This window comes from Eulemur rufifrons, chromosome 23, assembly GCF_041146395.1.
Source record: "Eulemur rufifrons isolate Redbay chromosome 23, OSU_ERuf_1, whole genome shotgun sequence".
Lineage (NCBI taxonomy): Eukaryota > Metazoa > Chordata > Mammalia > Primates > Lemuridae > Eulemur > Eulemur rufifrons.
The window spans coordinates 11137957-11151306 of NC_091005.1; the positions used below are offsets into that span (position 1 = coordinate 11137957).

Here is a 13350-nt window from a genome sequence, read left to right on the forward strand (position 1 = left end):
TCCCCACTCCCTGGGGACTGTGCTCCTAGCTGCCTCTCACCGTACTAGCAGCTCCAATCCGGCTCCTCCCTTTCTCTACAGACTCCTGCTTTCAAATACCCAATTCTTCTTAGCTCTAAATACACACACACACACACACACACACACACACACACACAAGCTCATTGTTACACATTCTCTGGCTCCCTCCTTGCTTGAGTCAGTCATACCTTCTAGGTTTTGCCAAATCTCCTTTTTGTGGATTAATACCACTAAAGAGGTTTACATATCACTCAAAGGGGGTTTACATTTACTTCTGGGACACAATTTCCCCCCTCCAGATTATGAAAGTATATTAGCTTATTTACATAAATCTGAAAAATGAAGCACATAAAGGATAAAAGATAGTAATTCCTATACCTAATCGCCCAACACTTTGGTGTCATTTTCTCAGCTTTTCATCTATAGACATGTATTTTTTACATAGATGAGATCATATCATACATGTAATTTACATATACTTTTATATACGACTTTGCTCTTCTATCTTAAAAATATGTCCTTACTAAAAAGGACTCCACTCCCTCCTTTAGCCCTCTGTGGTTCCTTTGCTTGGCCCACAAGCACCACCCAAGAACCATCTCAGCCAACCCAAAAACCTTTCCTCCAACCTCTGTTTCTCTGGCATCTGACCAGATGAAACTTACATTCCTCCTTCATAAGCCTCTTTTCTCCCTTGGCTCCTACCTTTCCTGGGTCTCTTCCCTGTCTCTGAGCTTACCAAGGCTCTCTGTTCCTTTCTCTTTAGCCATCCCTTGAACTAGCCTTTTCATTTCAATTGTCTCTACATAGGGGTCTTTCCAATCCACATCTACAATACCACAGTTTCACTGCTTAAAGGGTATCTCTCCATAAGGATGTCTGACTGTTATCTTCAACTTAGTGGACCTGGACGAGGAATAAAGAAACCTGTACTCTAGTCCCCAGTCCATCACTATCCAACTAACTGAGCCTGGCAAAGCGGGTTAGTCCTCTGGACTGTAATATCACCATAAAATAGAACTCTTCAGACCAGATCCTTACAGTGAAGCTTAGGAAACAGTGAAGCTTAAAAAAAAAAAAATTATCATTCAACCAACTTCTGGAGAGAAGAGGGAGAAGGAGGAGGTTCAGACTGAGGAAGGGAGATCTAGGCAACTGGGGGTGAGAGGACAGAACAAAGGAAAACTGGTACCTGCGCACTTCCCTGCCCCTGCTGATTGGTCGGATGGCAGGATGCAGGAGACTAGCCTCCAACAGAGACTGGAGGCCTGCCCATGCTCCCATGCCACCAGCCTGGCCTGCATCCTAGGGAGCCTGCAAAATCAGCCCTCCTATCTCTTGCCTCAGCTTCATCTCTGCTAGCTCTACGCTACTCAGATCTTTGCCATTTAAAACTCTCTTCAACCCCATTTCACTACTTAGTATGTCATCTCTTTATTCTCGCCATGCTCAACAACACGGTGGCTGTCTCTAACCCTTTACTTCTCTTCTACTCACCAGCCTGGGTTCTGCCCCGCAATGTTCTACACAGCTGCTCTGAAGCCAGCAATGGCCCTTCATTGGTAAATCCAAAGGAGACTTTTCTGTTCTTATCTGACTGGACCTCTCTGTGGAATTCTGCATTCTATTCTAGGCTTTATTCCAGAATTATGCCAGTCCATCAGAAAGCTGGGTATACTTGGGCCACATGGTCTTATCCCCTACAGAACTGCTTTTACTGAGTTTTGTTTTGGCATTGTGCCTCGGCTTACACTAAAGGATACGTGGGAGAAATTTCATCTGGAGTTAAATGCTTGGAAAATCTTCAATGAAGAAATTTTTTGTTTCATTGTGAGACCTATGTAACAAGATGTTACCACTTTTTGTAAGGTGGCCACATCTCAATCAATTTGTTGCCTGACAAACAACGTAATAACTTTCTATTCTGATTTGCACTTTCTGGACTTTGACTTATTTAGATCATTTATTATTTGCATTTTCTCTATATATAATATATGTGGGTATGTTTTTAGAGACAGGGTCTTGGGCCGGGCGCGGTGGCTCACGCCTGTAATCCTAGCACTCTGGGAGGCCGAGGTGGGCGGATCGTTTGAGCTCAGGAGTTCGAGACCAGCCTGAGCAAGAGCGAGACCCCATCTCTACTAAAAATAGAAAGAAATTATATGGACAGCTAAAAATATATATAGAAAAAAAATTAGCCGGGCATGGTGGTGCATGCCTGTAGTCCCAGCTACTCGGGAGGCTGAGGCAGTAGGATTGCTTAAGCCCAGGAGTTTGAGGTTGCTGTGAGCTAGGCTGACGCCACGGCACTCACTCTAGCCCGGGCAACAAAGCAAGACTTTGTCTCGGAAAAAAAAAAAAATAGAGACAGGGTCTTGCTCAGTTCACCCAGGTTAGAATGCAGTGGCCTGAATATAGCTCACTGTAGCCTGGAACTACTGGGCTGAAGCGATCTTCCTGCCTCAGCTTCCCAAGTAGCTAGGACTACAGGTGAGTACCACCATACCCAGCTAGTTATTTCATTTTCAATTTTTTGTAGAGACAGGGGTCTCACAGTGTTGCCCAGGCTGGTCTCAAACTCCTGGCCTCAATCAATCCTCCAGCCTCAGTCTCTCAAAGCATTGGAGTTACAAGCATGAACCACCACACCTGGCCTATTTCTTCAAATTCTTTGTGGAACAAGATGGGATATAAAAAACTGGAAATTGTATATACATACATATTCAACAGTAAGTACTATAGAAACATACAAAAATATATAGAAACATAAAAAATATCATTCACAATAAACATATCAAAGGAAAAATAACATAAACTCAAAATTTGCAGGATCTATTTGAAGACTATAAAACTCTTCCAGGAGGCAGAAAAAACCTCACTAAGTAGGAATACTATTATTTATATTCATGAATGGAAATACTAAATACTGTAAAGACGTTAATATTTCCTACTTTATATAAAGTAGTTTTTTAAAGTCTGCCTGAAAAATAAGCAGGATATTGAAGATGGCAATAAAATTTCTAAAAAATAATAAAGGTGACCCTTCTCTTTCCAAATATTAACATATTTTAAACCCACAATAATTAACTAATGTAGTACTCTCACTATGACAGACAGCCAATTTGAATAGAAGAGAGAATCAAGAAACAAACACTAGTATATAAAAAGCTGCCATTTTAAATTAGTGGAGAAAAGAGGATTACTTCATAAAAGGTTATCAGAAAAACAGTAACTGGAAAAGACTGAGTTATCTTGAATCCACTGCGCTAGCTAGAATATATTTTGTAGGATGAAATAAAAATACAATAACAAACAACAAACCTCAAAAATATATAGATGAATAGCTTTCCAATCTAAGAATAAGGAAAGTTTTGTGCTTAGAAGCATAAAGAACAGGAGAAAGCAGAGGAAATAACTGAAATTTTAACCACTTCAAAGAAAAAAAATCTTATACATGACAAAAACATATTGAAAAAAAAAATTAAAAAGAAAATAGCCAAACAGGAAAAAAGTATTTGCAACATTTATGACAATGGATTAACATCTTTATTACATACACAACTATAAAATTTATAAGAAAAAGATGAATACCAAAGAGAAAGCTGGGCAAAAGATGCAAAGAGATGACTGAAAGAAGTACAAATGGCAAGTGAATAAGAAAAAATCCTCATTAATAGTAAAAGAAATGCAAATTAAAATAACTTGATAGTATTTTACCTCTATTAAACTGCACTGCTGTGGCTGTTTTAAAGGCTACTCCCCAACAGTGGTCATGGTGCAGTGAAACCAGCACAATCCTATTGAAAGCAACTGGTGATGTGAATCAAGAACTTTAAAAAGGCCGGGCGCGGTGGCTCACGCCTGTAATCCTAGCACTCTGGGAGGCCGAGGCGGGTGGATCGCTCCAGGTCAGGAGTTCGAGACCAATCTGAGCAAAAGTGAGACCCTGTCTCTACAAAAGGTAGAAAAATTAGCCGGGTTTGGTGGCACATGCCTGTAGTCCCAGCTACTTGAGAGGCTGAGGCAGGAGGATCACTTGAGCCCAGGAGTTTGAGATTATAGTGAGCTATGATGACACCATTGCACTCTAGCCCATGTGACAGAGCGAGACCCTTTCTCAAAAAAGAGTAAATAACTATAAACAACTTAAAAGTCCAACCACAGGGGAACAGGGAAACCTGGGAAATGACACATCCATAAAATGGAATATTAGGCAGATATTAAAAATTATGTTTTAATACAACACTTAATATGGGGAAAATGTTTGTTCCATATTTAAAAGGAAGGAGAGAGGCAGAATGGCAGTCATTAAGAGCCAGAGACCAGTATCCCAATTCTGATTCTTCTACTAATTAGCAGTGTGACCTGGGGTGAGTTATGCTACCTTCTGTGCCTCAGTTTCTTTTCCTGTAAAATGAGGACAATAATGGTACTCACTTCATAGGCTGTCATTAAAAACTAAACAAAACAAGGCACACATGGTGCCTGGATACTGTGCTCCCTTTGTATCCTTATAGGTCACCCAGAAGGCACTCAATATGGCTAGCTGAACAATATATAACCTTTCCGTTTCCTAGATTTCTAATGAGATTCCTAGAATCTAATCTTATCTAAATCTTAGATAAATTTTCCCCACAAAAATGACTTCCTGATAAACTACTGCATTTTGGTAGGATGAAATCCTACCTGTTGACAGAACCTGGTGATTGACCAAATCCAGGAACAAAGGAGAAAAAGAACCAAAAAGGAACAGAACAAGTTGGGTACACGGTGGCATGCACCCATAGTTCCAGCTACTGGGGAGGCTGAGGCAGGAAGGATGATTGCTTGAGCCAAAGAGTTTGAGGCCAGGCTGTGCAACATAGCAAGATCCCATCTCTTAAGAAAAAAAAAAAAAAGGAACAGAACAGCCTCATAAGCTGGTTTTTCTTAGTCTCTTCAGAGTATTGACGCCACAATAAATCTTCCTAAAGTGAGGCTCAAAACCTCATGATGGTTGATACTAACTTCCAGAGCTCTGTACAACTTGTTCCCATCCCTTCTATCTACCCAACTTCATCTCTATTTCCCCATCAGTGTCTGCAGTCTTGTCCCCTCTCAGCTCATGTCATCCCCTATATCAGTCTTCCCAACCTTGACCAGTGCAAACCGACCTCGTTTTGTTTTGTTTTAACTGTAGCATAATGTTCTACTGTAGCATAATGTTCATTATGCTTTTTAAGGGCAGGAACTATACCTTTTACAAATGTATCCTCTATAGCAATAGATACAAAACAGTGTTAGGTAAATAGTAATATGATAAATGGTTTCTGCACAGGACAAGAGCAAGAAGGGAATATGGAAAAACAAAACACTGCTTACATGCCAAGTGAAAGCTTAACTACATGAGTTTACTTCCTTTGCTGCTTTGTTTGTGCCAGTTCTTAAAAGAGAAAAACAAAAAGTCCCTAAGGCACAATTATAGGTTAGATTTTTAAAAACACTGCCAGGTAAAAATAAAAGCTAACTGTGAATACACTGATTTTTGAAGACATTAAGATCTAGTAATTTAGTAATGTCTAGTAATCTAGATATTAAGATCTAGCCACATGACTATATGGCTACATGACAAATGTGTCAGACTAATTTCCAAAGGAAAACAACCAAATAACCTTTTATATTCACCACTGCAGAGTTTAATCATTTGGGGAGACTGGCTATTATAAAATATACATGTACCAACCAAGAATAATCTATGTGTACCAAGAATAAGATAGTAGAGAAATACGATTTCCAAGAGTCTATTTTACAAATAAAACCACCATAACTTTTTGTTTAATATACTACTCTGTTACAAGGGACAACTGATTGCTAAAAACCCCAACTTATTTCCTGGAGGAGATCAGAAGATTGCCTACACTCTCTTGGCAAGAAAGAGCAGTCCCAAGTCCCCATGAGCTTCCGTAAGCCACAGCAATTTGAAACAGTTTTAACAGGAAGGTCACCCAACAATTGGCCTAACAAAGGCCAATATGAACCACCAGACATCATTAGAAGGCAGAGAACAGAGGAGATACCCTGTAGCTTTCTCTTTTCTGTATCGTTAAATTAGAGAAAGGTGGACTGAAAAGCCTAGTCTGGTGTTCTGACTACAAGGAAAATTAACTGCCATTATGACAAGGAAAAAAGAAATTAAAAATAAGAAATCAGTTTCTTCTGAAAATGAAAGGAAAGGCTGAGTGATTTTTACTAGATGCAGAGCACTAGCCAAAACAGATAAAAATTATCCACTTTTCTAAAATGAAAGCTAGGTTTAAAAGTCAAATAGAATAACCATTTCACTCTCTTCCTGAACATATCACACATCATCTTATCTGAGAGCTTAAGATACATCAAAGCAAAGTATCATGATGATTAATAGCTGTGAACTAGTACCAAAATACAATAAAGAACCGGGAGTGACTGGGGATGACGACTCGGGCTGAGAGGCAGAAAAATATTAGCAACAATTTCTTTCATAGTGATTGCGAATGGGAGCAGCCTTTATCTGAAGCAGCTTTCACCCATTTAGTCACAAGTACACCTCTCCTCTTCTCTGCCACTGACTTTAAAAAGAGCAGCTAGGGTTTTCTTTTTTTTTGAGAAGTAATTAAAAGAGAAATAAAATTGTTTCTCTTAAGTTAGAAGACAGTTAAGAGCATCCCAGTATTTTTAACAGTTTCCCCCTCTTTTGCTAATATTAAAGGGTTACAGTTAAAACAATTATCCTAACACCTATTTGGAAAAAAACCTATTTAAGAAGCTTTGAATCTAGAAATACATGCTAGTAAAATATTTATAATGGCAACAGTGAAAACTACTATACGAGAAGGGAAAAAGAGTTCTTTTGCTACAAAGAATAACAAATGCTAGAGGAATAATTCTTTCACCAAAAGGTGCCTAATGCTGGTAATAGAGATGAATTTCCCTTCTAAAAAAAGTTCTAACTGCTCTTTTTCAAGTTAATGGGAGAAGTGGGGTATTAGGTTGCTGTACACCATCGAAAGCGTCCTGTGGGCTGCAGAGAGAAAGAGCATACATGCACTGGGGGCAGCATCTAATCGGTACTGCAGCAGAGGGTTGACTCTCAGATAAGCTTTGTCTCCTGCACGGGGCTCAGTGCTTAGAGAGCTCCTTGTCTGGCAGGGAGATGGATGGAACAATAAATAGTAGCTATGTAGTGTGATGAGTGCTATAACAGGTTAACACACTTTCCACCACTCTGGCACAAACGATGGCTTCAGTGAACGGAGGAGGGCTTTAAGGAGAGGAATTGCTAACGCTGGATCTTAAAAGATGAGATGGACCTTCCCTGGCAAACTACAGTAGAAAGGAGCATTCTCGCAGAGGGAATGGTATATGAGAAAAACTTAATTATGTATGGAATTAGATAAATTTTGTGCAGAAAAAATTCAATGTAACCAAGTAGAACTGTACTAAACTATCTCAAATACATTATTATGATCTGGTTTCAGAGGCCATGTTCTAGCCTTTCATTAAGGGTAGTCTGTTTTTCTCACTTATTGGACATTTACACACAAAACCAACGACAATGCTTATTTGGGAGTCAACACTGGTGCCACAGTACCAACAGGAGGCTGCCTCCCAAGCACATGCTGTCTCTCTGCTCTCTACAGCCTGAATGACACTTTTGCTGGCACAAAGCAACCTAATGCATCCCTTCCCGTTCTCCCAAGTATAGAGACCACCAGATTCATCGTTGCCCCACTCCGGACATAGCTATATTCTTGGAAGCAGCTCAGAATTAGACTGTCCTTGGAGCAGTCCTACAGTCTTTTCATCACTTGGAATATGAGAAAGGCTGAGGGATGTCTGGAAAGTCTATCATTTTGAATAATGTAGGATTTACACTATACCTAACAGGTATTTCTATGAATTTTGAGCAGACACTACCTGAGCCAGTGGTTCCCAAATATAGTTTGTATCAGAAACACCTGGTGAGCTTTAACAGCTAGATCAGAAATGTTGATTCAGTAGGTCTGGGTGGGGTAGACATTATTTCAAAAGGTCCCACAGTGATTCTTATATAGAATCTCTGTTGATCATGGTTTGGAAGCAACACTACAATATAATGGGAACTGATTCTAAATATAGGTCTACATAAATCCAAACTACTCAAGTACCCATCGTTTTCCAGTGTGAGTCTTTTCTATTAATTCTTTTAGACAAAAATCTACAAAGCCTACCTCAAAACTAATATGATTCCCATCTAAGCAATAATGAAGTGTATGACTCAATGAGTAAGTCTTGAAGTTTCTATCATGGGTACCACCAATTCTGTTTTTTTTAGACAGGGTCTCACTGTCACTCAGGCTGGAGTGCAGTGACATGATCACAGCTTACTGCAGCGTCGAACTCCCAGGCTCAAGCGATTCTCCTGCCTTAGCCTCCCCAGTAGTTGGGACTTTGGTAGCCTGGCTAAGGTTTTGCTATATTGCCCAACCTGGTCTTGAACTCCTGACCTCAGGCAATCCTCCTGCCTCAGCCTCCCAAAATGCTGAGATTACAGGCATGAGGCACCACGCCTGGCCAGTACCTCCCATGTTAAACAGTATCTCTGGTGGTAAGGACAAACTCAAGGTATGACAGAAAGGAAAAAGGGCGAAAAAAAATAAACCAGAGCAATGGACATACTTGAAGGGTGAACTCATAGTTTTGCGATGTGTATCTCAGGGACTAAGTGACTACTGCCCTACTGTCTCTGTAACCCAGGACTGACTCAAAGACTACTGACTAGAACCAAAACCATTTTTATTTGGTAAAGGGGTCTCCTATAAGGTCAGCATTAAGTCAGACGCTAACAGCTTAAATTCAACAATGCACACCTGTACGAAATAGTATCATAGTAATGATAAATAGCAATACAACATCTTTGAACAAAGGTCAAGGAATACTTTTTTCCTCCCTGGCTGCTTGAGGATTGACCACCATCATGAACGATATAGTAACTATCCAGATCAGGAAGTTCATGACCAACCACTACTTTAGAGGAAACAAATGGTCATCAATGTCCTTCACCCTGGGAAGGCAACAGTACCAAAGACAGAAATTAGGGAAAAACTAGCCAAATGATATCACTGCAGTCTAGCCAGGGCTACAGAGTAACAGTCTGCCTTAAAAAAAAAAAAACAAACAAACAAACAAAAAAATCAGCAGGGCACGGTGGCTCACGCCTGTAATCCTAGCACTCTGAGAGGCCGAGGCAGGAGGATCGCTTGAGCTCAGGAGTTCGAGAGCAGCCTGAGCAAGAGCAAGACCCCAGCTCTACTAAAAATACCACACCAGATGTCATCTTTGTATTTGGATTCAGAACTCACTTTGGTGGTGGCAAGACAACTAACTGGTTGGCATAATTTACGATTCCTTGGATTATGCAAAGAAAAATAAACCCAAACATAGGCTTACAAAGGCATGGTCTATACGAAAAGAAAAAGACATCAGGAAAGCAGCGAAAGGAACGCAAGAACAGAATGAAGAAAGTCGGGGGACTGCAAAGGCCAATGCTGGTGCTGGCAAAACGCTGACGGAGTAAACATTCTGCAATTATGTTATCTGCAGCCATTGTGTGGATTTTTCACAACAGGATTAATAAACTTAAACACTTAAAAAAAAATCAAGGAACAGTTACCAAAAAAAAAAAAATGACACCCTTAAGTGAATTAAATAGTATAGTACCATAAAATAAGGATAATAGTTACAGCATTATCCAACAACTAAGAAAAGAAATCTGAGAACAGGCCAGGCGTGTCGGCTCATGCCTGTAATCCCAGCACTTTGGGAAGCCAGGAGTCTGAGACCATTGCACTCCAGCTTGGCCAGACCCCGCCCCCGCCACCCTATAAATAAGCATCTTAAAAACAGAAAAAGGATATTAATGTATAGGACATAGTAAACATAGAAGTTTAAACAACAAAAACCCAAAATGTCACTTTGAACTAAGATTATCAAAACAAGTACTTTTTCAATTTGATTATTTCTTAGAAATAATGAAACAAATATGTACGGGAATGCAGGCAATAGCTTAATCAAGAAATTGGAGCTAGGAGAGAGTACACCCAAAAGACACAAGAGGAGAGAGGAAGAAGTAAAGATCTTGTCTGACAAGGGGGGAGAAAGAAAAAAAATTTCTTCCAAAAAGGAAACCAAGAGTTACTATTATTTTATAGTCTCAACATATACTTACAACAAAAAAATCTTAAATAGGAGTAGAAAGTTATAAGATACAAATAAAACAGAAACACAAGAAATGCTAAAAAAAGAACTGGGATATCCTCTATTATAGAATAGTTTTGTAAATGTGAAATATCTTGTACCTGTTTTATGACACATGATGGTGAGCAGGCTATGCCAGAGCTGTTATATCAGAGTTTATTTAAACAAATAAACAAAATGTAGCAGTTGAAATAATTTAGAACATTCAGTGGTCCACACTAAAAATAGAGGTACCAAACCAACACCTGCCTCCAAGGATGGTCTGTTCTTATCACAGATAGAGTATCAAAAGATTCTGAAAAGTCCTGGGTTAAGAAACACTGAATAAGCTCAAAATCTTTACAGCTGCGGTATCAGAAACTGAGCTTTAATATAGGGGATAGTCACAGCCTAGTAATCCACTGTACACATGAACAAACTTTTTAAAAAGTTGGGGACAGGCCGGGCATGGTGGCTCACGCTTGTAATCCTAGCACTCTGGGAGGCCAAGGTGGGAGGACAGCTTGAGCTCAGGAGTTCGAGACCAGCCAGAGCAAGAGCGAGACCCCAGATCTACTAAAAATAGAAAAATTAGCCAGGCACCTATTGTCCCAGTTACTCGGGAGGCTGAGGGAGGAGGATCGCTTGAGCCCAGGAGTTTGAGGTTGCTGTGAGCTAGGCTGTGAGCTATTATTTTATAGTCTCAACATATACTTACAACAAAAAAATCTTAAATAGGAGTAGAAAGTTATAAGATACAAATAAAACAGAAACACAAGAAATGCTAAAAAAGAACTGGGATATCCTCTATTATAGAATAGTTTTGTAAATGTGAAATATCTTGTACCTGTTTTATGACACATGATGGTGAGCAGGCTATGCCAGAGCTGTACCACAGCACTCTAGCCTAGGCAACAGACAGAGACTGTCTCAAAAAAAAAAAAAAAAAAAAAAAAAAATGAACTGAATATATGAAATAATTAGTTACAAAATAAATACAGCAGGATATTCTGTGAAATTCAAAGACTATTCAGAGCCAGTATATGGAAGAACAAAAACGGCATAAGCACTTGTCCTACATCTGTGACCTTGAATGAATCACTTTGCCTCTTAGTTTTCTTTCTTTCTTTCTTTTTTTTTTTTTTTTGAGACAGAGTCTCACTCTGTTGCCCGGGCTACAGTGAGTGCCATGGCATCAGTCTAGCTCACAGCAACCTCAAACTCCTGGGCTTAAGCGATCCTCCTGCCTCAGCCTCCCGGGTAGCTTAGACTACAGGAATGCGCCACCATGCCGGGCTAATTTTTTCTATATATATTTTAGTTGGCCAGATAATTGCTTTCTATTTTTAGTAGAGACAGGGTCTCACTCTTGCTCAGGCTGGTCTCGAACTCCTGACCTTGAGCGATCCACCCGCCTCGGCCTCCCAGAGTGCTAGGATTACAGGCCTGAGCCACCTCTTAGTTTTCTTATCAGTAAAATGAAGAGCTTACCAGATGACTTAAAATTTCTTTTGGCTTTAACCAACTACACTTTTTTTTAAGGTTATCAATTAGATTAATCCTTACAGGTAAAAAGGGAACCAGTATTTCCACTTTACAGCTAAAAATCACCAGACAGGAAATTTTAACAATTGTACATAGTGAGGTTGTACAAAAGCATGGACCAAAAGATGGTTGTTCTCTGGCTTTGTAGTCCCCTTGTCTGTAGTCCAGAGATCAGAGGCAGAAGTCTTTGAAACCCAGTCACATGAGGACAGCTAAGGCACATCATTCTACTGAGCAGCACCTACGAATGCAGTCCAAGAAACTTAAAGAAGAATCTGTGTCAAGCAAAAACGCCACAACATAAAATACAATCAATCTACCTACCAGACAGGCTCTTTGCTCCCTCCATTAGGATATGTTTTAAACTAGAAAAGCTGCTCTGAAGTGAAGGATTAATCGTTGTTTGTATGTCCTTCCTCTCTCCCCACTGTATACAGACCATCAAGATATATGACCTTTTCTTCAAAAGCCTTCACGAACTGAGGACATTTTAGGACCCTATTTCCTCTTTCTTTGTTGGGGAAGTTAATGTCTATCATCTACTCCTTCCCAAAATGAGAAATAGGGCATTTAATTTCAGTGTGAAAAACATGTACAGCACTGATAGCTAGATACTTGATAGGATAATCTATTTAACCATTTGCTAAAACATATGCCCATCTACAAGTCACTATACTGTTCCCATTAGTATAGTGGTGAGTAAAAAAAAGAAAAAGAAAAATAGCAGTCACTAACCCAGAAAATATTTACTACTGAAAACAGTTAAGAACAGGATCAAAAAAGGTTTCTGAGTAGATAAAACAGGAATCTCAAAATTTATGCACCCAAATTTAAAATTAAAAGTCAATTTACTCTGGAGTTTTTTTTTTTTTTTTGAGACAAAGTTGCTCTGTCACTCAGGCTAGAGTACAGTTGTAGCAATGTCATTATACCTCACTGCAACCTCAAACTCCTGGGCTCAAGCAATTCTCCTGCCTCAGCCTCCCCAGCAGCTAGGACTACAGGCACATGCCACCCCGTCCAGCTAATTTTTAAAAATTTTTTGTAAAGATGGGGTCTATGTTGCCTAGGCTTGTCTCAAATTCCTGGCCTCAAAGGATCCTCCTGTCTCAGCCTCCCAAAGTGCTGGGATTACAGGTGTGAGCAACTGCATTCAGTCTAATTTACTCTTATTTTGGAAATAATTCAAATAATGAGGAATACGCAGAGATGAAGTATTAGAGGCAAAAAGCTAGGGCCAAAAACAAGGGACTACTGTCCCCAAAGGAACTAAAATACACACACACACATATATGCATACCACTTAACATCCAAGTAATTTGAAGTAACATATAACATGAAGAAAGATTACAAAGGAGGATACGGAATAAGACTTCAACTTAATTTAAAAAATCAAAAATCGAGACAAACAGCAATCCTGGTGAGGTGTCCTACCTTATGTCAGGCCAGCATTACAACTTGCCTAGAACAATACAATAGGCCTTCTAACTAGTTTCTCTGCTTCCCCTCTTGCTCCCTTACCATCCAGTTTCCACACAGTGGCCACAGGTTTCT

The 13350-nt window shown here is 39.6% G+C and overlaps 1 protein-coding gene and 1 pseudogene across 5 annotated transcripts in view; one reads left to right on the forward strand and one right to left on the reverse strand.

The window, feature by feature from the left end:
• CTCF (CCCTC-binding factor) overlaps window positions 1–13350 on the reverse strand; it is a 57488-nt gene that overhangs the window by 25330 nt on the left and 18808 nt on the right. The window lies entirely within an intron of this gene.
• Window positions 8993–9592, forward strand: LOC138373883 (small ribosomal subunit protein eS24-like; annotated as a pseudogene).